We start from the raw sequence: 27376 nt of genomic DNA on the forward strand, positions 1-27376 counted from the left end.
TATTTAAGGCAGGGTCTCCCACCCTTGACACTACTTACCTTCTGGGCTGGATGGGTCTTGGCTGTGGAGCCTTTTCCTCTGCATTTGTAGGATACTCTTCGCTCCTACCCATCACATGCCAACAACACCCCATCTCCTGGGGTTGTGATAACCAGAAACGTCTCTAAATTTTGCCAGAGCAAAATCAGCCCCCATAGAGAGCTAGCCCTCTAAGGGGAATACCTTGGATGTGTGAACTTCCAGGTTGTCAGAAGCAACCTGTCTTTGTCTTTGAGACAAAGAATTGGTTGTGCATAGCCTATTTGGGAGGTCATCTCAGGAAACATTGTGAGGGAATGGTGAAGTGAGTCAGGAAAGGGAAGAAAGCCAATAAAGTGTATGCTAACAGGCAGCTTACTACTGTGGATAGCAAAAGCCTGGCATTACTGGGGCCTGTGGGGACCATGCAGAACACACCTAAACATTGTCCCTTCAAGGAGCACAGAAGCTTATGTGTTCCTCCTCCATGAAACCATGGGGCAGTATGTCCTCTCCTGACTCATCCCATCCCCAGAATTTTCCCTTTGATTCGCATCTTTTTTAGTCTTATGATAGCAGTGCATGTCTTTCTTCACTGTAATGCCCAGTGAAGAGATAATTGTTTTAAATCTCTTTTGAACCTATCTTTTGTTCAGATGTTCTCCTTTACCTGGGTAGAAAATCTACCAAGTCCTCCTAGCATCAGTGTTCAAGGACTCTACCTGGTGACTTGAGGCCAACCTTAGGAAGCTGAGGAGTAAGTAGAAAGAGCACAGCCTGATCCAGAGGTATGGGGGTGGGTGGAGAGGCACTCATCCTTTATCTTGCAAATTGAATACGGAAGTAATTGCAGGAGAACAGGTAAGACTTCCCACATTGTCAGTTTTCACTAAAGGCACTTTTGTAACCATGACTTCACTTTTGAATTGGCACTGCATTGGCTCCTCTGACAGCCTTAAAGAGATACCATCAAGGCTTTGTCACATAAATTGAACAATTTAGACAGAGCTTAGGTGACAATAGAATGCACTTCAGCTGAACACGGTGGGGGCAGAGGAATGAATTCTCAGAGAATCAACTGAATGCCAACTCAACCTTCCTGCGTCTCCTCCTTTCATAACCCACCTTAAACCTGTTAACAAACCGCTTAACCGTGTGGAGCATAAGGAAGACATGTTGAGAAAATCAAATTTTAGCATAAAAGGGAGAAATAGCTCCTAATCATCTCAGCCGAGGATAGACTGGTAAGTTTCCTTTTTTGCATTTTTGGGTTATTTTAATGGCATTTGTTTTCTTCACATTAGAATGGTTTAAGATAATCCCTTGTGAGGTTATACTGCTTTCTGGCAATGAAAACTTTGATATACAACCACTGACTTGGCCATAGCTTTTGATTCTCTTCCAAGAAGTTCAAGGCACTTTCATTGATGCAGTAGCCTCTTATTTAAGTTTGTAAACTTGAGGCAGGAGAGGAGGGGGATGGACACATGTGAGTCTTTATTTGTCCAATGAGGATATGGAGATAACAGAAGATCAGTGACTTGGCCAAAGTAACGCAGAGAGTTCTGAGCGCTCTGGCAGGAGTCGCCCATGTCTTAAGGTTGTATGCATTCCACACACCTGGATCATGGCCCTGGTGGGATTTTGTCTTTAAGAAACCTGCAAGTAGGGGCACCTGGGTGGCTCAGTGGGTTAAAAAGCCTCTGCCTTCAGCTCGGGTCATGATCTCAGGGTCCTGGGATCGAGCCCTGCGTCGGGTTCTCTGCTCGGTGGGGAGCCTGCTTCCTCCTCTCTTTCTCTCTGCCTGCCTCTCTGCCTGCCTCTCTGCCTCTCTGGTCTCTCTCTGTCAAATAAATAAATAAAATCTTAAAAAAAAAAAAAAAGAAAGAAACCTGCAAGTAGGAGCACCTGGGTGGCTCAGTGGGTTAAAGCCTCTGCCTTCGGCTCCGGTCATGATCCCAGGGTCCTGGGATGGAGCCCCACATCAGGCTCTCTGCTCAGCAGGGAGCCTGCTTTTCCCCCCCTCTCTCTGCCTGCCTCTCTGCCTGCTTGTCACCTCTGTCAAATAAATAAATAAAATCTTTAAAAAAAAAAAAAAAGAAAAGAAACCTGCAAGTAGGAAAAAATATGCCTGGGACTCTGAATCGATAGCTCTGCCCAGCAGTTTGAAAAATATGCCCCTAGGCCAGATTCAAGGTCTGTAGCATGATTCCTATCCTGACAGGAACAAAGAGCAAAGATTTAACACCAGCTGAGGCTTTTTTTTTTTTTTTTTTAGTATTAAGAAACAGAAAATTATCAACCCCTTTCCTACCAGCTATAGCAGTGCAAAGACCAGCCAAGCCCACCTTTCGTGAAAACCCATGATCTGCTTTTCAAGGGGAAGATGAAAGTGCCAGGAATAGACAATAGTTCTGAAACACTGGCTGACTTTTGAATATTCATGACTATTCTGATGCAAATGAATATTTCAAATTGAGCTGTTTTTGAAAAGGTGCTGTTGGAAATGTATATACTTATGAAATAGCTTTTCTAGTTCTGCAGATCCCCAAATATGACTTCCTTTGCTTATTTATAATTCTCCTAGAGGGGTTCCCAGGTGTCACCCTTGGGCTGGAGTTTGAGTGGCTCTCTTCTCCACAAAGACTAGGGCTACACACTTCAGCCTCACCCACTAGGAAAGTCTGGCTTTGTTTAGCAGGAGCCGGGTCTGATAGGTCCTCCGTGTTCTGCCAGCGGCCAAAGAGGCTTATCACACATCAGATTGTTTTTCCTTTGAGGTAACCTCAAACCGAAGCTCAGTGTTCCCTGAAGAACAAAGAGAGAGTGAGAACTTGCCAGTGCTCGGCAGTGCTCAGATGGTCAGGAAGTTAGGAGGCCTGTTGGGATTTTGCTGACTTCGTACCAGAAGTGTCTCACCATAACCGCCATTGGGTGTGGCGTGTGGCTCTGCCAAGTCAAAGGACTTTGAGGAAGACACATACACTTTGTGGGCTAGTGAAGACTTAGAAACCCCCAGATATAGTGAGTGTTCAGTCCCCTCTGGGGGAGCTCTAGAAATTCCTTCCCATTCACTCTGGATGAAGGAACAGTGACTGCTGGTGAGGCTCAGGAGGCAGATTGGGACCAGGGGGTGGGGGTGAAGTGGGGGGGCAGGGGCCGGTGCTCAAGGAGGGTGGTCATTGCTGGTGGCAAGAAATGGGTCATTGGGAAGCCAAGGTCAGTTTCTGAAGAGAGAGGGCAATTACTGAGTTCTGTTCAAGACCAATGAAGGAAGCTGCCACAGAGTTTCCTGTTTCTCAGTAGGAGGAGTGAGCCTCTGTTTCAGACGCCTGCAGGGACAGGGAAGGGAAGCCCTTGTCCCAGGCCAGCAGGGTCCCACTGGATGAGAAAGTGTTCTTTCGTAGGTTTTTAATTCATCCCAGCTCCTTGCACACCTCCAGCATCCTTTCTGAGAGGTCACACAAGAGCATGGTCTCTGCCTCTTTTTCTTGAAAGGAGTATACCTTCTCTCCTGCCAGGCTTCCTCTCTCCAATCCAGCCTTCCACCCACAAATAGTCCATGGTCACTCTTTCCCTGTGCCCATGGAGAGAATCCTGACTCACATTCAGTCAAGGAGTACTGTACTTACTATGTGCCAGGCCCTGTGCTGGACTTGGGGATGTGAAGTGAACCCAACACAGTCTCTGTCTGGCCAGTACTTCTGGTCTATGGATCCAAACGTATTTCCAACCCACAGTGTGTCTCTCTGTCTCACCACCATAACTTTCCCTGGGGTGTTTGCTACATTGCCCTCTCCTTGCAGCTCCAATTTTCAAACCTACGTTCATTCCTGAGGTATGCAAGAGTTGCCTTTTCCATTCAGACTCCCTTAGTCTTTCCTTTTCCTCCCAATTTCTGAAACATGTTTGCTCTGTGTGATTTAGCATACAATGTTAAATGGCCTTACTTTGTCCAGGGACTATTTTGGTTATGTGAACTAGTCTTCTTTGAGGATTGGAATCATATGCTGCCCCTATACTGAATTTTTAAAAAAGATTTTTATTTATTTACTTATTTATTTATTTGAGAGGGAGAGAGAGAGAGAAATAGCAAGGGTGGGGGAGGGGCAGAGGGAGAGGGAGAAACAGCTCCCCTCTGAGCAAGGAGCCTGACGCAGGACTCCATCCCAGGACCCTGGGATCCCAACCTGAGTTAAAGGCAGACGCCCAACCGACTGAGCCATCCAAGAGTCCCTATACTGAATCCCTTCTTAACTTTCCATTCCCACCCCAGCACTCAGTATAAAACCAAGCACATACTAAATACCCAATAGGTACTGTTGAGTATTAGAGTCAGCAGGGCTCTGATGAGGACAGTGTCTTGACAGGATAGGACAGGACTGCTCCTGACAGCCCCTCAGTAGGAGTGGAAATGGACAGGTGGTGGCTATAGCCCAAGCTTCTGGTTGAGAAGAACACCTGTCCCTAAAGTAGACATAAGATCCAAGCAAAGTTATCAGTGATTCATAACTAAAAAGTGGAAAACATACTTGCATAGAGAATAGAATTCATTCCTTTGCTTCCAGATCCAGGAAACTATCTATTTCATAAAAAAGAGCTCTAATGGTCTGGGGTGCCTGGGTGGCTCAGTTGGCTAAGTGTCCAACTCTTGATTTTGGGTCAGGTCATAGTATCTCACTCCCCTTCCCCACAACTTGTGCTTTCTCTCAATCAACTCTCTCTCTCTCAAATAAATAAATAGAATCTTTTTAAAAAAATTAATGAATAAATACAAAATATTTTTTTAAAAAATAAATAAATATTAAGAAAGAAATTATAAGGGTCATCGAAGGTAACCCTCAGGAGACCTATGGCAAATTACTTAATCTTTCTGAGCTTTGCTTTCCTCGTCTACAAAATGAGAATAATAATACTACCAAATAGAGTTGGGGGAGAATAAATTAGATCATGCATATAACCCATTTATCCCCAAATCTAGGGAAGAGTAGATATTTAATCAATGATTGCCATTATACTTACTGTTATTGTTATTGTTCCATTAAACCAGCATTTCCCAAAGTCTGATAAGTGGATTATTTGGTGATACATAAGATAATTTTAGGTGGTACATTATTGACTTTTAAAACATTTTAATGTGGGACGCCTGGGTGGCGCAGTTGGTTAAACGACTGCCTCCGGCTCAGGGCGTGATCCTGGAGTCCCGGGATCGAGTCCCACATCAGGCTCCCAGCTCCATGGGGAGTCTGCTTCGCTCTCTGACCTTCTCCTCGCTCATTCTCTCTCTCACTGTCTCTCTCTCTCAAATAAATAAAATAAAATCTTAAAAAAAAAAACATTTTAATGTGTGATAGGAAAAATATTATTTAATCACATTTATGACATATGGACATTATTTTTATTTTTATTATTTATTGATGTATAACAAATCATCCCTAAACTTGGTGGCTTTAAATAGCAGTGATGTATTACTTCTTTTGATTTGTGATATGCATTTATGTTTTTGACAGGCTCAGCAGGTCAGTTCTGTTCTTCACTCACATGTCTAAGCTGGGATAGCTGGAATAGTTGGGGTTAGCTGGAAATCTCTTCTATATGATCTCTTTTTTTTTTTTTTTTTGGTCTTTTTTTTAAATTATGTTCAATTAGCCAGCATATAGTATATCATTAGTTTTGGATACATCAGTTGCATATAACACCCAGTGCTCATAACTACATGTGCCCTCCTCAATACCCATCACCCGGTTACCCTGTTTCCCTCCACCACCCCAGCACCTTCTATAACCCTCAGTTTGGTTCCCGGAGTCCAGAGTCTCTCATGGTTTGTCTCTCTCTGATTTCTTCCCATTCAGTTTTCCTTCCTTTCCCCTATGGTCCTCTGTTCTATTCTATGTTCTAAAGATGAGTGAAACCATATGATATTGTCTTTCTCTGCCTGACTTATTTCACTTAGCATAATCCCCTCCAGTTCCATCCATGATCTATTTCACCAGCAGCTGAACTTCTTACATGGTGCCTCAGGGCTCCAAGAGCAAATGTCTAAGAGGACAAGTCCTATTGTGCAAAAGCTTGTCAGGTCTTGGTTTGCATGATACTTGCTAATTTCCCATTAGCCAAGGCAAGTCACATAGAAAGTCCAGTCACCATGGCAGGGCCTGCACAAAGGTGTGAATACTGGCAGGTCTGGGTCATTGGGGCCACGAATGTAGCAGTCTTCTCTAGTCATGATTAACTCAACAACTCCCAGGTAGAATGTAACCAGACTGAGACCTGGAGCAGTCTGGGTCCAGGAGATCTCAAGCAGAGTGTTTCAATCATCCATCTCCAAATATATTGATTTAAAGCAACAAGCATCTTATGATGTTCATGGATTTGTGGGCCATGAAGTCAGTAGATCACAGCAAAAATGACTCATATGTCCTTCACCATGTGTAGGTCCTAGCTAGGGTGACTCAGATTGCTGAGAGCTGGCTGAGATGCTTCACCTGGGGTTGGGGTTCTCACAGCCTTCTAGGTTCCTCAGTTCTCTCCTACATGACCTTCTCATGTGATTAATGTCTGAGCTCCTTCACAGCATGGTGGTCTCAGAGGAGTCAGATTTCCAGCAAGGTAGCTGGCATTTCTTCAAAGAGCAGAGTAGAAGCTGCTTTATCACTGCCACACTGTATTGGTCAAAGAAAGTCACAGGGCCAATCCAGATTTAAGAGAAGGAGAAATGGACTCTTCCTCTTGGTGACAGAACTGTTATAAATGTGCAGAGAGGGATGGCAGCCAGTCTTTCTTTTGCAATATGCTTAAGAACTAAAATACTTATCACTTTGTTATTTGTTGTTGCTATGATAGACTATTCTTAAGAGCAGTTTTAGGTTCACAGCAAAATTGAGAAGAACATACAGAGATTTCTCATATGTAACTCTTCCCCCCAAACATGCATAGTCTTCCCCATTATTAGTAGCTTACACCAAAGTGGGACATTTGTTACAACTGATCAACTACACTGATACATCATGATCCCCAATAGATCATTAGGGTTCACTCTTGGTGTTGGACGTTCTGTAAATTTAAACAAATGTATAATGACGTGTGTTCATCATTGTAGTGCCATACAGAGTATTTTCACTGCCCTATAAATTCTCTGTCCCACCTATTCACTCCCCTCTCCCCCAACCCCTGGCACTCACTGATCTTTTCCCTGTCTTGGTAGTTTTGCCTTTTCTACAATACAATATAGTTGGAATCATACAGTTTATAGCCTTTCCAAATAGGCTTCTTTCACATAGTGATATGCATTTAAGTTTCCCCTACATTTTTCATGGCTTGATAGCTCATTTCTTTTTAGTGCGGAATAATATCCATTGTCTGGATGTACCGCAGGTTATTTATTCATTCACCTACTGACACCTTGATTGCTTCCAAGTTTTGGCAATTATGAACAAAGCTGTTATAAATATTTGTGTACAGGTTTTGTTGACATGTTTTCAACCCATTTGGGTAAATATCACGGAATATAATTGCTAGATGGGCTTTTCATTTATTTATTTATCTAGTTAGTTGGTTATTTTAAAGTTTATTTATTTATTTGAGAGAGCGAGCATGAGCAGGGGACTGGGTACAGGAAGAAGGACAAGCAGACTCCCCACTGAGCACAAAGCCCTCCCCAAGGTTTCTCAATCCCAGGACCCTGAGGCCATGACCTGAGCCAAAGTCAGACTCTTAACCAACTGAGCCACCCAGGCAACCCTGGATGGGCTTTTTAAAGGTTTTAAAGTTCATCATATGAAGAAAAAACATTAGGTAATAGTATTAAATAATATTAAGTTGAGCCATATGAAATTTCTGATTTTGTAGATCACACCAAAATATTTTATACTGTTCAACTCACTGTACAGTGGTCCCAGAATACTGCAAAAGTTTTTGAAATAATATGCCAATAGCTGAAGTTTGGGAGACATCTTCTAATTGAAGCATTTTATCTTTTGGTAACTTTATTTAATTACATGACTTTACTTGACCAACGCATTGAAAATTCTTATATGGACAGTTTGTTTTGTTTTTGGTGATGGTGGTGGTTTGGGAAAGGTTCAGTGTGGACTGCAATGTCATCAAGTGCCTGTTGAACATATTTGTTCATCAAAATGTCCTTGGCCCAAGAGACCACAGTTTTCCCATATCTGCTACAAATCAGACACCTGAGATAGCTGGCAGGCCCTTTGATATTCTGGGAAGAATATCTTTGATTCTTTCTGATTCCGAAAGCCAGTAGTATTCTCCACACTATCAGGTGTATCAAGAATCAGAATCAGAACCCCATTAGCTTGGTGAGACATTAAGACCATTTCCTCGGGGGGCTGGGAGAAGGGGGGTGGAGTTATGGACATTGGGGAGGGTGTGTGCTATGGTGAGTGCTGTCAGTGTGTAAACCTGGCGACTCACAGACCTGTACCCCGGGGGATAAAAATATAATATACGTTTATAAAAAAAATAAAAATTAAAAATTAAAAAAAAAAAGACCATTTCCTCATGGGACTTGGTGCAAGAATTTGGAAAATGAATATGAATCATTGGGAACTTTTGGCTATGAGGAGTGAACATCTAAAAAGATTGTTCTCCAAAACAAACTACCCTACAATTAAAAAGACTTTGTCTGAGGCTGGATTCTGACGATGAATCAGAACTCCAGATATGTTGGGGGTCTGATTTAGACATTTTATGCAATTTTATTTTGTATTCAGCCTCTGCCAGATTAAAAAAAGATTTTTTTTCCATCAACCACTCTGGTTGTTTTTCAGCCAGGCAGTCCATTTAAGAAGAAAGATTATAACCAAATTGGGTAATGTTGTCCTGTGGATTTCCAATAAAAATATTTCAGTGTTGTTTGAAGACTTGGAATTAGTAAAATAATTTTAGGGCTAACTTTCTTTCATCTCAACTCTTTCTGAGTGAAATTTGTAGGAGAAAATTTTTGTTCAAAAATAGCATCCAAAAGATTTAAAGTTCCAGATGGAGTCAGCATCAAGTCCAAAACCAAGACAAAACAAAAACTCCCAAAGCATTTTCCAGTAGGGTTTCCTGAAGGAATACTTCAGAAGGTCTAGATATATCCAAGATGGCTAAAGTCACACGCCTCCCTTCAGCCTCAGGAAATGTTCTTGCCTCACATTCTCAGTAGCTTCTCAAGTTATTTTAGCTGCTTAGCCCTGACAGTTAAATAAAAACTTGGTGATAGAAGAGGTTTCATTATGTGTGTGAATGTATTTTCTTCAGCTAATCAGCAAATGGCAGACGGAAAGATATTCAGAGCCCCAGAACAATAACGTCAAAGCTAATTCAGTCTCTCACAGGTCAAGGCTTGTGACCACGGCTCCAGCCTTTGTCAGATACACAAATACATAGCACCTCTGTGAGCATTTTTTGGCACATAAACTCACACCTTAAAATAAGTGGGCATTGATTTCTCTTGCTCTCATCTGCATTTATCTTGGGCTCTCTCTTTGGAAATAATGTAGAAATGTAGAAATAATGTTGCCTTTGCATGGCCAGCGACACTAATACACTTCCTTCTCCTACAACATTTCAGTAGCACATCCCAGGATCACACGCTTAGTGCTCAGTCATGTCAGGTTGGATTTTAATATCACATTATTTGTCTCTATTTGAACACCCCAAAATATGAGTGTGTGCATTTAAGGGTCATCTTTTCAGGAACATAAATTTATACTCAAATTTTGGATTCAGTTGTTCTTAATTCTTTTCATTCCTGATGTAAGTTAAATAGGCACGACAGATTTTATTGTGATTCTTTTGGACCCTTAAGATGGTCTTAGTTTAATAACTCCTTCATCCAGAAGGATATATATATACATACATACATATATATGTATGTATATATTAAAATTGTATGTGTATATATATGTATGTATATATAAATATATTAAATATGTATATATGTATGCATATATAAAAATATAAAAATATTATTATTCTGCATGTTCTTCCTTTGGTTAATATATATACCAAATACATACATACATATATATATTAGCCAAAGGAAGAACATGCAGAATAATTATATTTTTATATATGCATACATATATACATATTTAATATATATACATATTTAATATATATACATATATACATACACATATATAAGTATGTATATATATTTTATATATACATACATATATATATTAACCAGAGGAAGAACATGCAGAATAATAATATTTTAATATTTTCAGAAATTGTATATGACTTGATTGTTTTTCCAGTTAATGGCAAGTATGACTAAAATTACCCTGTGAACAATGGTTTTCTTTAGTTGCCTAATCTGAAGAACTTACTGAGGAAAATTATCTGTAAATATATAAGGTGGAGTGATCTCGCATGCTAAATTTCCTATTAAGAGATGCAAACAAATAGTCATATCATGTTTCACAATACCAGCCATCTGTTCCCAAAGGCTGCAGGGTCTCTTTCACTCAAAGAAACAATTAAGTGAAAGAGGGAGTCAAAATTTAGGTTTTATAGCCAGTATGAGATTAGAAAACACACCACATATATTTTAGTAGATATAATTTTCCTACCTTAAAATCATTTTATTGCTTTTAAAAAATGATGGCAAAAAGTTCTTTTTTTTTAGTATTTGGAAATTACAAAGTAGAACGTGAGAATGCTATAGAATTTCTCCACCCCCATACCCACCTCAGAGATAGCCATTTTAGACCCCTTGGCATATATGCATGTATATGTAGTATTTATTATTCATTTGTGTTTCTTATGTGAATCTATTTATCTGCTTTGCTTGTTTGAAAGGGTAAGTTGTACTTTTTTTCCTTATTGATTTCTAAGAGCTCTTTATATGTGATGCTGAACTACATTAGACTTGTAGGTAAGAATGAGACTGAATGTTGTGAGCAGTAAAAAAGTCTTGTTTAAATAAGAATAGCAATAAAGCCTCTACTAAGCAGCCTCTTTTATGCAAAGTCCTTTATGTATACTAATTTTATAGATCAGGTTACCCTCATTGTTAGGAAATATCACTTTCAAAGACTGGATTCAGTGAGTACATTTCACCAATGAGGTTTAGAGTTGAAATCTTTTCCCTGGCAGAAATTGCCTACATGGTTGAGCTTTACAAAAATGCATGCTCACCCATCACAGAGTACAGTATGAAAAAGGGGAGTAAATGAGTTTTTTATAAAGAAACATGGCAATTACTACCTCAGCCATGTGATGGAGGTTTGTGCCAATATTGATAAGCCATGTTGATAACATTCACCCTTGGGACGATGTGATAAGAATGGCACCTTATTTTTGTCGTCTTCCTCTCCAAAACTAATGTATTTTAATCATGAGAAAAACAAGACAAACCCAGATTGAGGGGACATTCTACAAAATATCCTATTAGTATTCCTCAAAACTGTCAAGGTCGCTGAAAACAAGACAATCTGAGAGACTATTACAGTCTAGAAAAGCCTAAGGAAACATGACAACTAAATGTAATGTGTTATCCTGGATGGGATCCTCGGACAGGAAAAGGAAGTAGGTAAAAACAAAGGAAATTTTTTTTAAAGTTAGGTAATAAGAATGAATCATTATTGGCTCATTAGTTGTGACAAATGTACCATAGTAATAGAAGATGCTAATGACAGAGGAAGCTCTGGGTGTGGGATACATGGCAACTCTCAGGACTAACCTTGGAAATTTTCTCTAAAACCATTCTGAAATGAAAGTTTGATAAGAAAAAAACAAATGGCAAATATTTGAATTGGATCATTTCCCTCAATGAAGCTACAAAATACTCAACTTGACTTAGACTGGTTGAGGCTCTAATTACCCCCAACACTGACCCGAAACCATATCAGTCTATGAGCAGCAGTAACAAAACAAAATCTAACTTGGGGTGATTTTCCAGGAAGGTAGAGGTTAGCAATCTTTAGGATTGTCCAGCAAACTAGGAAAAATATTGTACTGGTAGAGAATGTAGACACGTTTCTACCAAATGATTTCATTTTACAGATGAAGAAACTGAGGCCCAGATAGAACAAGGCATTCATTCACGCCAGGTCTGGTGAATACTGACCTCGAACCTAATTAGAAGTCTGTTTTCTAATTCAGTGCTCATTCTCCTTCCTCATGGTTCCTTTTATACTTTTCTGCTCTACACAAAAACCCCTCCAGTTACTGACATTCTTTTGTTTCCCCCCACTTTTGTCCAAAGATCTGTGGGAGGGCCACATATTCTCTATAGTGTAGAAAAGGCAGCAGGAGAACACAGGAAATTTGAGACCAAGTTGAGTTGGGTCTGAGTCCACTTCCTGTTGTCTCTGGATCTCAGTTTTCCTAAGACACAAAATGGTTCCAGTAATCCCTGTCTCCCAGGGCTAAAAGAGATCCTGTCTATAAACCTAGTTCAGAGTTTGGCCACGGTGGGCTCTCAGTAACTGAATTTCCTTTCATGAGACTATGTGTTTGTATATACCAATGGCAGCAGCCAGGATACTACAAGGCCCTTCAATAACTCATATGGGTTGGTAGTCGCTGTGTTCATGGATGTTTTCCCTGACCAGTGCTCTTCCACGTGCGCAGGCCTTCCTACTCCCCACAGATTGTTCACCATGAGACTCCCAGCCAGCTTGTGGAAGAGACTACATTTCTTTACATGGCAAATTAGTTCATGGGATTCAAGAGGCAGCCCCCTCCTGCGGGGGCCTGTGAGACAGCAGCCTGAATGAATACATCATCATTAGGATAAATTTTTAAAATTGCAGCCTGGGAGGAATGCAATTTGGAGCTTTGAAATGTTTAGCTCAGTTTCTAAATATTACATTGAAATTGAATTGTCTCTTGTCCCCAAAGCCGATAAAAACTGAGATCCGTGTTTCAGATTGAATTTAATAAGGATACTCTTTGTCTTTTGTTGGCCTTTTAAAGCAAAAAGCAGGTCATTGCAGTCTTTGAGTGCTCTTGTGGACTGCCTTTGATAGCCAGCCTCCTTGACCCTCACCTATCACAGACGAAGTCTAAGAAATGCTAAAAGACAAACCATTGGTAGACAGCTAAAGCTTGAAATATTTTTAAAAAGTAATGAATGATTAGCTTTCATTGTGGGATTCTGAGGAAATTAGACCCTCTTCATTTTACTGGGTTCCTTCTAAAGCACTCTGCCTCCAGGACTTGGTTCCAGGGGGCTTATTTGGGAGGTGACCCTACAAAGCAAAACCGAAGGAGTAAGGCAAGTGAGCCAGTAGAGTTGGCAAGTAAGGCCAATAAGAGGTATGTGAAAGAATGGGTTAATTTCTGTGGGTCTCCTTCTGAGCACTCTCTAAGAAACCATGTTAAACCCATGTCAAACACGTCTCAGAATTTTCCCATTGGAGAGCAGGAAGACTGGAGCCTGTGTTCCCTTGTTGAAGATTGCCTCTGGCAACATCAACTCCCTGTCTCATCTATGTACTTGTGTGATTGCATGACCTTCACAGCCTCAAAGAAGGCAGACCAGAGAGACACTGTAAAGTGAGCTTGATGCAGGACTTGGGTTGTGGGCAATAAACTGTGTATGACAGCTGCACTGAAACTAGATGGAATAAGGGGCTATGGCATGGTGAGTATAGCATCTGCTATTCTGGTAGATTCTAGAACTATGTTCTCCAATACAATAACCACTAATCACATGGAAATTAATTAAAATTTAAAATTCAGTTTCTCAGTCATACTGGCCACCCTTCAAGAGTTTAATAAGCACATATGGCTGGTGAAATAGTATTGGACATAGCAGATATAGAACATTTCTATCATTGTCGAAAGTTCTGTTGAGATACTCTAGAGCATAGCTTCTAGGGTCTCTTCAGTTCTGTGGGTCCCCTACAAACTTGTCTGTACTGGACATCTATTAATCAAGATAGACTAGGTTTTGCTTCAGTAACAAATAGTTCTCGAGTCTTCATGGCTTTGAACGACAAAAGTTTATTTCTCACTCACACTTCATGTCCAACATAGGATCCAGATTGAGAGAAAACCCACCATCTGGAAAATTGCCAGTCACCATGGCAGAGGGCAGGTAAGAGCTCTGTGGCTCAGGTACCAGCAACTGATGCCCCAGACCAGAAAGGACATCACAACTCATTGGCCAGAACAAATCATGTAATCCCACCTAACAACTCGGCAACTAGGAGTTTCAGAGAGAAAGACTGGCTATCAGTGAGCAGACCTGCTGACTAGCTCCTTTGACATGTTGCCTGTTCTTTTACTTATTCATTCATTTGTTCAAAATAGATTTGACTACCTGTTGGGCATGGTAGTGAGTCCGGAGGTTCATAGACATGAACAAGCAGGCATGATTCTTGCCCTTACGAAGCTTACTTACTATATGCTGCTAATTGACCATTAAAAGAGCAATTACAATTAAGTGGGTTAAGTATTCTGATAAGGAAAGAACAAGATGCTTTTGTATCAGCAAAGCAAACAGTTTCCATGCATATTAATGAAATAACTAGGACTGTGAATATTTTGTCCAAGTTAGGTTGTCCAGAACCAGCACTAGGATAAGAAAACAAGGACATCGTTTATTTTTCCCTTCCCTTCCATTTGCACCTTTGTGCCATTCCTGAACAAAGTCCAAGAGAGGTGTTAAGCTAGTCCCTGCCAACCAGAGACCTTGACTCCACATACCCTGGGCAGGTGCCTGGACTTTGCATGGGAGTTTGCCTATGAGGGCACCCTGACTTGTGATCACAGATTCACCGTGGTTCTCAGCATTCATATTCCTGACACAGAACCTGTGCCTGGCAGTAGGTGTGGGAGCCAGTAGGCCCTTTTTGATTTCCCCGGAGCAGGTCAGATCAGAACAGCCAAGAGCCCAGGCCCCCAAGTGAGTCTCCATGGCTTTGAGGATGGGAAAAGTAGGAAGCCATGGCAGGGAGGTGCTGCCTGGGTCTTCTTGATCTCTTTCAGGTTCTCCAGGGACACTGGCACTGTGTCCTTATCTACTGACCTACCTATCCTCAGAATAAGACAAGTGGCTAAAAGTCACAGTTGAGTTTCTGTCATCTGGTTTAGGGGATGTCTACAAAGTGCAAGTTTATTAAATTCTATTTTTTGATAACATCTATTTTTCTTTGTTTTTCTCAGTTAAGTCCATTCACTCAAAAGAGACACACGTGGAGGCAGCGTGTTGGCTAAGTGCATGGACTCTGAGGCCAGACTTCTCGGGTTTGCCTCCCAGTTCTGCCACTGGACATGTTGTTTAAGGCTCTGTGCCTCTGTTTCCTTATCTATAAAATAGGAATAAAAATTGTACCTACTTCCAATGGTTGTTGTGAAGAATGTATTGGCAAATAGAAGTAAGGAGCTTAGAAAGGTACCAGACATATAGTAAGCACTCAGATGAGCTGGTTTGCTATTGCCATCAGTGTTGTCACTATTACTGTTACCAAGGTCCTGCCCAAGTGCTCAGCATCACACTTATTTTGTGTTCGGGCTGGGGGAGATACAAAATCAGCCAAGCAGCTGTGCAGTATGGTGATTAAGATAATGAGCTCTGTTCCTTGGCTCCAAGTTTGGGCTTTGTCATCTACTGGCTGTGTGACTCTGGGTAAGTCATGAAGCTCTCCAGAATTCATCTGTGAAACGTGGATAATGTGCTTGAGAAGGGCTGGAGAGTGGTAGAAACCAAGGGTCTCAGGAAGGAAGCAGTGATCTCAGGTTTCTTGTAGAAGGCATCATGGAACCTAGGCCCTAAGGGATGGGTAGGAATTGATCAGGTAGGGAAGGACAAAGGGAACATTTTGGCTTCCAATACCAAGCTGCCTCATCTTCTTGGATAGACAATGGGGAGCCATTGGAGGATTTGAGTCGGAGACTGGGACAGGTCACTGGGATCAAAGAAGGACGTGGGGAGGTAACTGCACCAGGCAATGGGGCCAAGTGAAATGCATCTCCAATAGCGGGAAAAAAAATCATAGAGTGACAGTTAGAGCTCTTACTATGTGCCTGACACTGTCTTAAACACTTTGATTAATGCACTTTAATCTTACAGCAATCCCATTGGATGGGTTCTCCTAAGACTCCAAAGTTACAGGTGGCACAGGAGGTTAAGTCACTTGCTCAAGATCACAAAGGAAGAAAGTCCAGATCCAGGATTCAAATCCAGATGTCCTGGCTCTGAGCTTGGGCTGTGTATCTGCACTTTTTAAGATATTTACACTTTTGTGAACATTAGGGAAAGAAGTGAGAAACAGAATATACAGAACTTAAGAGATGTTGTTGTTCCAAAAAGGAATGTTAGAAGAAGTAATTTAAAGTACAATGGGAGTGGGGCAGCTGGGTGATGACTCTTCTTTTTTTTAAAGATTTTATTTATTTATTTGACAGAGAGAGAGATCATAAACAGGCAGAGAGGCAGGCAGAGAGAGGAGGAAGCAGGCTCTCTGCTGAGCAAAGAGCCCGATGCGGGCCTTGATCCCAGGACCCTGGGATCATGACTTGAGCCAAAGGCAGAGGCTTAACCCACTGAGCCACCCAGGCACTCCCTGGGTGATGACTTTTGGTTTTGGCTGGGGTCGTCATCTCAGGGCTGTGATCTCAGGGGCGTGAGAGCGACCCCACTTGGGGCTCCCAGCACAGCACAGTCTGCTTGAGATTCTCTCCCTCTTCACCTACCGCTCGTGTGCACTCTCTCTCTCTCTCTCTCTCTCCAATAAATAAGTTACCTTAAAAAATAATAGTACGCCCAGAGTGTTTTTCTTGGGAGTGTTTGTCTTGGAACACTTGTTCTTTGCAATAGGAAAGAGAAACTGGAAGTAGAAAGGGGCAGTGAGAGATGTCCACCATGAGGGCTCTCCTGGGAAACAGCTTCAATGCTCAACTCTCAAAAGAGCTGAGAGGGAAGTGGTAGAGGGGTGGGACTTGCTAGGGGCTTAAAAGGGGAAATGGGCTTTTGAAATAGTGTCCCTGACCACATAATCTAACAAAATTTTTGTTGTGCTGGGCTAGGCACTCTCTGGGATAGTAAGTAGTGTTGTTGGAATTGGACTGGCTAGATTCTTGCCTAAGCTCTGAGAATCCTAGCTGTGTGACTTTGAATATGTCACTTAGCCTCTCGGGGTCTCCTCTCCTCATGTGAAAAATAAGGTTACCGACCTCAGAAAGGTTGCTGTGAAGATTGGATCCATCAGTTTCTGGAGAAGATAGTCAGCCTGTGCCAGTGTTAGCTATTATAATTGTTCTTCTTTTCCCCTACAATCCCAGAATCTTGACAGCCCACCACAGAGAAAAGGAATGTAGTGGCTGCTGTTCTAGGTCTCTCTGGCTGAGCCCCACAGCTGGGTGCTAGAGTACAGGGATATTCACAAGATGTGTAAAGAATGAATCTATCCTTGGTCAGCTAACTTCCAGAATTCCAGAATTACCATGGAAGCCTTCAGATTCAGATTCTTACTTCGAGAACAAATGTATTTAATAGAATTGCTTGTTAATAAGATACAAAGCCCAGGGGAAAAACAGAGGCTTATAAAAAATACCAGACATACTACAAAGGAACTTGGTTAATCTGTGCTTAACCCACAGATGCTGCCACCCCCTCATCAAAGTTTCAGTTGGTTGAAAAGCTTTCCTCCCAGATTTCCCATTTTAGGGCAGACATTCTACTGCATGGAAGTCTTATCTTTTTTTGTCCCCACTGTCCCCCTCCCCCATCCAGTGACATCAGGGTTTCTGATCACTATCAGAACTGAAGATGTTGGGACAGGTAATTTACCAACAAGCCTCTCTGACAGTGAAATGAAAACGAGTCCATTTTAATTTGAGAGCACACTGCGCTGCATTTTAGGATGTAACACACTCAATTGATAATAAATTCACTATATGAGCAGTATTCCTGACTCAATCTGTCAGCATCTCAGACAAGTGTTAAGGGTGCTGTCTTTTGATGCTGGGAACCACGTTAGAGGCCCCTGTTTTCCTGTGTGCCTGGATCACTGGGATTGGATTGATCCAGAAAGATGACAGAGACATGCCCCCGCACTCTCTAGCATACACTCACATATGCCTGTGGCTCCACAGGCTTATTCCGGTCATGAAAAATTATTTGGATTTACAGATTCCTCTTTTAAGCATGCCTACCAATTCACCTTATGAGCATTCTCTTGGGTTTATCTTCCACCACATAGCTGAATCAGAAACTCCAGGGACTACTGAATATCCTGAAGCCAGGACAGAGGTGAGAAAGGAGAGCAGAGGAGATGGGAAGGCTCCTAGAAGCATTTCACCTTCTCTGCAAACTTCTCCAGGATCTTGAGATCCTCCATGCTGATTGCTACTAAAAGATGACCACTGGGGAACTTCATGAAGAGGCCACAAAATATGTGCTTAAGTGAAGAATAGAGCATTTCAGTTTCTTTGAAAATAAGTCACTCCGAGATATAGCTGCCAACCAAGGAAGCATAAAGATCTATGGCCACCACCCTAAGCTAGGATTTGGCAGGGATGGATTCTTCCCTCTAGGTTTCAGCAGGAGCATGGCTCTCTTGACTCTTGATTCTGGACTTCTAGCCTCCAGAACTGTGAGACAATACATTTCTGTAATTTTAACCCCCAATCCCAAATCAATCACTTAGAGAACCATTAAGTATTTAAAGCTCATGTATCAGAAGTTCTTAGTCTTGGCTCCACATTGGAATCACCTGTGGATACTAAAAACCTCTGACACCCAGGCCACACCATAGACTAGTTAAACCAGAATCTCTAGGTGGAGACCCCAACATCAGTATTGTCTTTCAAGCTCTGCCGGAGCTTCCGTGGAAGCAGCTGACCTACGGGGTCCTTGCCATGTGGCTTATGCCTATTAACAAACTTCATCTTTGCAACTAGCTTCTAAGAGAGGTGCAGACATTGTTCTCATCCCGCAGATGAGGAGAGAGAAGCACAATGAAGTCCTGTGTGTTGTGCACGATCAAACAGCTGGTAATTTTCAGGTTGTGGATTTGAACACAGGCCATCTGACTCATAGCCAACAGGTTCATTTCCTCTCATGATGTGAGAAACACAAGTGCTTGGCCAAGCCCCATACTATAATGTTGCCATGGAGCAGGGGACAGAGACCTTATATTCTGGGAAGCCACGTAAAAGATCTTTCCAAGCCATGTCACGCTTATAAGTAGTGATTTTTAAAAAAATTTCTACTGGGAAGTGCAGACTTTCCCATTCCTCCCACACACTTTCTGAGGGTAAAATTGTCAACCTTTCCATTTCTTCCCCATATCCACGCAAAAAGTCAAGAGCTAGACTCCAGCCTGCATTAAGTAGAGAGTGGGTGTTGTTTGTCATCTGGGTCTTCTATTTGTGGTTAAGGTCCAGCCCGTCAGGTTGAAGGCTTACTGTCATGTGTGTTGGGATGGAAGATCCATCATATGCTTGTCTAAAATTAGTCTGCTGTTTTATTCATCTGACTGAAAAGCTAAGGAAAGAGTATGGGATTGGAAGGCACATTGTATCTGGTTCCAGTTCCTGGCCCAAATGGGCCATAGACTTCTAGGTGAGTGACTTCACTTCCCTCTGGGATTCTTCCATGAGATGAAGAGAGTTGGATTCCATTTGAGGTCACATCTCAGTTCAGCCAAGAGACATGTTTTGTTTGGCCCTCCCAGTGCTTTCAAATTTTTTGAATTGATTGCCAACTTTTAAAAGTTGGAATCATTTACATAGTCTAGATTTCCTGATTCTCTTGAACTATCAGAAGAGATGTTGTTGCCACGCTGGGTTCTATAGGGTACCCGTGGGCTGGAGCTGAGAGATAGATAGTACTCTCTTCGGGGGGTAGACTCTCCTGGGTTTCCCTATCCCCCACCTGGCCAACATCACTGTTTACTTACCAATCTGGCCCCTGCAAGGACTGGAAACCAGATGACCTCCAAAGTCTCTATAGAAGTTAGATTCCTTTACTCACAGGAACTTCAAATCTGTGAGGCAGGAACAAAGTCTTACAGATTCAGGCTCAGTCAATACTTTTATAAAGATAGGGACAGTCAAAGTAAAACTAATAAATGGTAATGTTCTGTTAAGTACTTGCCTGTGTTTTATCTTTAACCTTGGCACATACAATTTACAATGTTTGGCATACTTGCTGTGCATTTTTTATTATGATTCCTTTTTTGAAGGCATAAGCAGAGACAAAACAAAAGCCATAAAAGGTTATGAAGAAATTGCATGGTCAAGAAGAGAGAGGACAACAGGATAATGTGTTCTCAGAAGGACAGTCTGAAATTACAGAAGAACTACCTGTTCTTCAAAACAAGATCATCTGAAATAAATTCCAGGAAGATATGTTAGGTGCATGCTGAGTCCGATGTTTTTACACAGACCACATTCAGGAAAACTCTCTCCTCCTCAACGCGCATGAAGTTCTCAGGGAGCTGGGGTATTTATTTAAGACTTTCCAGATGACCACAGTACTTGAAACTGCACATAAATTTAAGCATCATTGACAAAGTTCTTCATATGGGACACTAGTAAAAATAGAGCTGGATGCATAGAAGTGATTTTCAGTCCCACTGACCACTCACAACTTTGATGCATTCCTTTTATTTTTTTACTGGACTATTTATGAAAATTAAAGTAATATGTGCAAACACCAAATAGAGTAGAAAGATATGAAATGAGAAGTTAATGTCTTTTCTCCTTATTTTATTTTTTATTGTGGTGAAATATGTATAACATAAAAGTTGCCATCTTAACCACTTTTTTTTTCTAAGATTTTATTTATTTATTGACACAGAGAGCTGGTGAGAGGGAACACAAGCAGGGGGAGTAGGAGAGGGAGAAGCAGGTTTCCCGCTGAGCAGGGAGCCCAATGCAGGGCTTGATCCCATGGCCTGGGATCATGACCTGAGCGGAAGGCAGACACTTAATCGAGTGAGCCACCCAGGAGCCCAGCTTCTTAACCACTTTTAACTGTACAGTTCAATAATGTTAAGTGTATTCACATTGTTGTGTTTTCTCCCGTATCTTAATCTCATTGTTAATCACAGTTATATTCTTCTATGTCCTTTCAAAAAGTTATATGCACATTCTTTGTTATTATTACAAATGTTTCTATATTTTCCAAAGTTTCTGTCTTACCATAGACTAGTCTTACTTGTTCTTAATTTTAGTGGTTGCAGAAAATTCTCTTTTTATGTATAACCATAATTTACTCAACCAATTCTTTATTAAAGGACACTTAGGTTTTCTTGAGGTTTTGGCTATTACCGAAAAGAAAAACTTATAATGAACATATTTGGTATTTATATCTTGGTCTTTGGCCTATGCCCAAGTATGTTTCATGGGTAAATTCTCAGCAGCCCATGCACTGAGATGTTTGGTTGGTTGACACTTTTCTATCTGAAAATTGATATGATGTTCAGAATAGGAGTTTTTAGACTGGGTAGAATACTTATCATAAACATAATGGCATAAAAAATAAATTGTAGCAATAACCCAGATTCTGGAATTAAATGACCATAATCTAAACTTAGGCCCTGCCAGACTGACTATATGGTCTTGGGAAACTTGCTCATAGCATCACTTACCTCAAATTTTCCATCTGAAAAATGGGAGAAATGATAGTTGTAGCTATCTTTGAAGGTTGTTGGAAGGACTAAATTAATAGGACCTAGTGCATATGAAGCACTACATGCGTTAGTTACTATTTTAGGTCTCTCTTCTTTAATCATAAAATTTGAGCCTGACATTTTAAATATAATTGCTTACAAGATATTTTAAATTTTAAGATTTTAAGCTAAGTATTTATTTATTTATGTTTAAGATGAGTACAATTTTTTTTTATAATTAAATAGCCAAAATATTGGTAAAATAGACAAAATCCATCAATGTATGAAAACTGCCCTATGAAAGACCTTCTTACATGCATCCAATCAATCCTTTTTTTTCCCCCCATTTCCTTAGGAATACTTTGGATTCCCCCCCTCCCTTTTTTTGGTCTTGTATTTGGCATGGAAATTGCACCTACTTTTTGCGGAACATACTCTGTATCAAATGAAACCAGAACCCAGGAATGACCTTTTGAGAGAACGGTTCTTTACACCCCATAAATGTCTGCAAATCTCTCTTGTACTTTGCCTGATAATCTTGACTTTGCTTTGTCAGGTTACCTGATATGACAGGTTTTCTTTTAAAAATGAAGTAGAATCAAAAGAATCCCTATAACACACCCTTGTCCCTTGGCTGCCCTGACTTGGGTGGGTGAAAGGAAAGGGATGCAGTTTTACCAACAACCCATGTCCCTGGGGAGCCGCTGGCTGCCTACCTGGATCCTGAAGATCTGACTTCGTGTCACGCAGTCCAAGACATTTGCTCTTTATTCCAGATGAGCTCTTCCTCTTTCAAGCCTTATAGAAACTTCCACCTTCATTGCTCTAGTTAATAATCTTTTTTAAAAAATCCTACTAAAGGATTGTTTGGTTGAAGCAGTAGAAACACTGGCCAAGGAGAGGTTACTGGCAGAAGAGGTGACGGGTAGGCATGTGGACAGGTCTTGGTGCAGCTGGAATCTGTCCAGTGCAGTGTCATAGCAACTCTTGAATGAGTCCTCATCCTGAACAATCATACAGTGTAATACTCAAAAGGCCCCTTCATTTCTGCACTGCCTTGTGGCTATAGGAGGTTCCTTTGTCCTAGGTTGTCAGGCTGTAGGAACAAATACAGTCATTAAGCCTCAACTCCAGACAGTTCTGGGTCTTGAGAGCATGCTGAGATGGTGAGGATCCTCCTTTGGAGGACTGGCCCTGAAAACTAACAGAGAATGCAATTATTTATTGAGCACATACTATATGTCAGACTGTGTTTTAGAAAATCCGGGGGGGGGGGGAGCAGTGAGCAGAATAGAGGAAGTACCTGTCTTCTGAGGTGCTTACATACCAATAAGGGCAGTTAAAAATAGATAAATATCTACTACATTTGATAATAGTAAGGTCTATAAAAAAATAAAGTAAGAAAAGTCAAGAGTAATAGGAGCAAAAAATGAAATAAAAGTCATCATATTGGAAACAAAGAAATAAAACTATCTCTATTTGCAGATGATTTGATCTTATATATGGAAAATTCTAAAGAATACAGTAAAACATAAGAACCAATAAAGGAGTTTAGCAAGGTTGTAGAATATAAGATATAAAAACAAAAAATCAATTATATTTGTATACACTTGCAATGAACAATCTGAAAAAGAAGTTAAGAAAACAGTTTCATTTGCAACAGCATCAAATAGCATGAAAGACTTGGGGATAAATTTAACAAAAGAATTGCAAAACATATACTCTGGAAACTATAAAACACTGTTGAAAAAAATGAAAGAAGATCTTTGAAAATGGAAAAACAAGGGCACCGGGGTGGCTCAGTCAGTTAAGCGTCAGACTCTGGATTTCAGCTCAGGCCATGATCTCAGTGTTGTGGCATGGATTGAGGCCTGGGACTCTGTGCTCAATGGGGAGTCTGCTTCTCTTCCTCTCCCACTCCCTCTGCTCCTCCCCATCGCTCACCTGCATTTTAAAATTTCTTTTAAAAAATAAAAAATATCCCATATTCATGGATTGAAAGATTTAATATTGTGAAGATGACAATACTCCCCAAATTGATCTATAATCTTAATGCAGTCCCTATCAGAATTCTAACTGGCTTCTTTGTAGAAATCTCATGTGGAATTCCAAAGGCCCTGGAGAGTCAAAATAGTTATGAAAAAGAAGAACAAAGCTGGAGTACTCACTTCTCAATTTCTAAACTTACTGCAAAGCAGCAGTAATCAAGACAGTGTGGTACTGGCGTAGAATTAACATACAGATCAACTGGATAGCCATAAGCAAGGGAATGAATCTGAATCTATTTTTTTAGATTTTTATTTATTTATTTATTTGAGAGACAGAGATCACAAGTAGGCAGAGAAACAGACAGAGAGAGAGAGGAGGAAGCAGGCTCCCCGCTGAGCAGAGAGCCCGATGTGGGGCTCGATCGGGCCCTGGGATCATGACCTGAGCTGAAGGCAGAGGCTTTAGCCCACTGAGTCACCCAGGCGCCCCTGAATCTGAATCTTTACCTATGACTTATACAAAACAAAATAAAACCTCAAAATAGATCAAAGACTTAAATTTGAAGGCAAAACTATAAAACTCTAGGAGGAAAACCTAGTGGTAAATCTTGGAATTGGCAATATATTCTTAGACATGACACCAAAGACACCAGCAACAGTAGAAAAAATACATAAAAATACATAATTGGATTTCATTAAAATTAAGAAATTTTGGGCTTCCAAGGACAGAATCAAGGAAATGATAAGACACCAATAGAATGAGAGAAAATATTTGCAAATCATATATCTGATAAGGGACCTACATTTGGAATATATTAAAAAAGTCTTATAACCAAATAAGAAGACAAATAACCCAATTTTTAAAGTGAGTGAAGAATTTGAATAAACATTTCTTAAAAAAGAAAAAAAAAATAACCACACATACAAGTGAACAATAAGAATGTGAAAAGAGACTCAATTTCATCAGCCATCAGGGGAATGCGGAGATACACACCAGGGGAATGCAGAGATACACACCACAAAGATACACACCTATTGGGATAGGTATAATTTAAAAATCAGATAATAAGGGTTGACAAGGATGTAGAAAGATCAGAAACGTCATACATTACTAGGTGGAATGTAAACTGGTTAGCACTTTGGAAGACACTCAAATGTTCCTCAAATGATTAAACTGTAGAGTAACCATTTGATCCAGCATCCCCTCTCCTAGATACATACCCAAGAGAAATGAAAACATATCCACACGAAGGCTTGTATATGAACATTCGTAGCAGTATTATTCATAATAGCTGAATGATGGAAGCAACCTAAATGCTATCAGTTGATGAATAAACAAAACGTAGTATATCCATTCAATAGAATACTTACTCAGGTATAAAAAGGAATGAAATACTGATACTGATACAACATGGAGGAGCCTCAAAAACGTCAAGTGAAGAAGCCAGTAATAAAAGACCACATATTATGTGATTTCATTTATATGAAATGTCCAGATGAGGCAAATACAGAGCAACATTAATAGATTAGCAGTAGCTTAGGACTGGCCCCAGGACTGGAACATATGAGCAAGATTTGAGAGTGATAGTTAAAGGGCACAGGGTTTGTTTTGGAGGTGATGATGAAAATGTTCTGTAACTGGTTGTGGTGACAGTTGTATAACTCTGAATATACTAAAAAAACCCACAGAATTGTGAATTTTAAATGAGTAGATAATGTATCAATAAAGCTGTTACAAAGAGAGAGAAAAAAAGAAAGGAAGGAGGAAAGGCCAGAGAGGAAGAGGGAGGGAGGAAGGAAAGAAGGAAGGAAGGGAGGAAAGGAGTGGGGAAGGAAAGGAGGGAAGAAAGGGAGAGTGGCAGCATCAAAATGTGCAGAAAGAGAAGAGTGGAGAATGTGGGGTTATTTTGTGGAGTGAATGGGTCTTGAAGGCCTCTTTAATAAAGTGACATTTATTTCAACTGAGGTCTTCAGGAAGCAAAGGAATGAACTATATGAATGTCTGGAGAAAGAAAGTCCAGGCAGAGGAAATAGCAAGTACAAAAGCCCTGTAGTAGGCATGTGCTTACTGCATTTGAAGGGCAGCAGGGAGGCCCATGTAGTGGAAGCAGTTTGAGTGAGGAGACCGGAACAAGGAACAGACAGGCAGGGCCAGTTCATGTAAGGCCTTAGAGACCACCGTGGTGAGGACTTTGGATTTTTGCTAAATGAAATGGAAAGCGATTAACAGGATTTTGAACAGATGGCATGCTCTGACTTCCATTTTACAAAAATCATCTGGCTGCTGAATGGTGAACAGACCGAGGGATGGAGTAAAAGGAAGTGTCAAAGATAGGGAGGATGCCACTGAGAAGTCTAGGTGAGATGACTTCGTGTCTGCATGTTGCGCTTTAGTTTCTCTCTTATAATTAGAGACAGAACCCATAGTCTGGAAACTGCACAAATCATTTAAAAGCAGAATTTCCTGGAAAAAGGGTGAAGAAATGACCTCTCACCCAGACCGCATAAAGCTGCTTGCTTCAAATTTCACTTTCTACATCCACATGATATTGCATAAGTGCATGTTTGATGTCTGTCTCCCCTTTTAGACTGGAAGATTCATGGTTGTCAGAGCCACGTCCATTGGATTCTCTGCTATATCCCAGTGTGTAGAACAGGACCAGACACAAAGTAGGTCCCTCAAAAAAATACTCATTGAATGAATCAATGAATGAGCAGTCATCTTCAACCATTTTGTCCCTAATGGTTTATATGGGTGGTAAAGACAGTAGGTGACCACCTAACAACTGTGCCTTCCTTGACATCCTGCAGCCTCCCTTACAATTAACTGTGGCTGTATGAATGTAGTTAGCCAGTAAAAAGGGAGCAGAAATAATCGCACCAAGGCACTTAATGGCAGGAGTGTATCTTTCACCACTCAATTCTGCTGAAATGCTCTTGAAGACCATAGGTTCCAGAGGATGTCACTATGAGATGGAATAGGACCACACCTATGTAAGACTTTTCAAGAGTAAGAAACAAACTTTCCTTGAATTAATCCAATGAGACTTATCTTTTGCAGCAGCAAGTTTTATTACTCTGATCCATTATGCTTGATGTACAGAGCTTCACAACACACACTACACTGCTAGATCATTTTGGATAATGATAGTTGGAAGTTGACCATTCCCCTTCAAATTCAAGTGTAATTTTCCTCACTGCTGTCTCCTTACAGAGTGGGATAGTTTATGCCTTTTCAACTATTCCCATTGCAACTGGAATCATGATAGTAGAAGAGTGGCGCATTTCATAATTTGTGGAAGGCACTCTATAGTTGGACAAAGGCCCTCCCGATAATAATATAGGCAATCTAGTCAAGTTCTAATAAATGAGGCTGGACCTCCTCCCATAATTTTACCAGTAATTAGACTAAAAAATGTGAAATCTTCATTCAACTGAGAACATGGGTTAGCAGCCGTTTGCAAGATATGAGCATTGACTGAACTTCCTTTTAAATGTCTCTGGCTTGATTTGTTCATTTCATCTCTTTATTCTGCCCACTCAACTTCATTCTCACTTACTTGCTAGCTAGAAACTAGTCTGAAGGATCTAGAAATAAAATGGAGAGAAAGATGGTTAGGATAATCAAGATCTTGTTTTATTTTAACACTTAAACCAGCAAACCCACTATTTTTACCCAGTATATCCTCATTAAAAGAACACACTTGACAGATCAATAAAAAATAGCTCATTTTAGTGGGAAATTGAACTACTCAGGCAGGACAAAATTCAGCTCCTGAGAGCATC

At 40.7% G+C, this 27376-nt stretch overlaps 1 long non-coding RNA gene across 1 annotated transcript in view; it reads left to right on the forward strand.

The window, feature by feature from the left end:
• The first annotated feature begins 1027 nt into the window (after positions 1-1027).
• LOC122910568 overlaps positions 1028-27376 on the forward strand; it is an 89779-nt gene continuing 63430 nt past the window's right edge. Inside the window, exon 1 of the long non-coding RNA XR_006385243.1 lies at positions 1028-1262. This is a non-coding gene — a long non-coding RNA (uncharacterized LOC122910568). The remainder of the gene's footprint in view (positions 1263-27376) is intronic.

Source organism: Neovison vison, chromosome 6 (assembly GCF_020171115.1).
Source record: "Neovison vison isolate M4711 chromosome 6, ASM_NN_V1, whole genome shotgun sequence".
NCBI lineage: Eukaryota > Metazoa > Chordata > Mammalia > Carnivora > Mustelidae > Neogale > Neogale vison.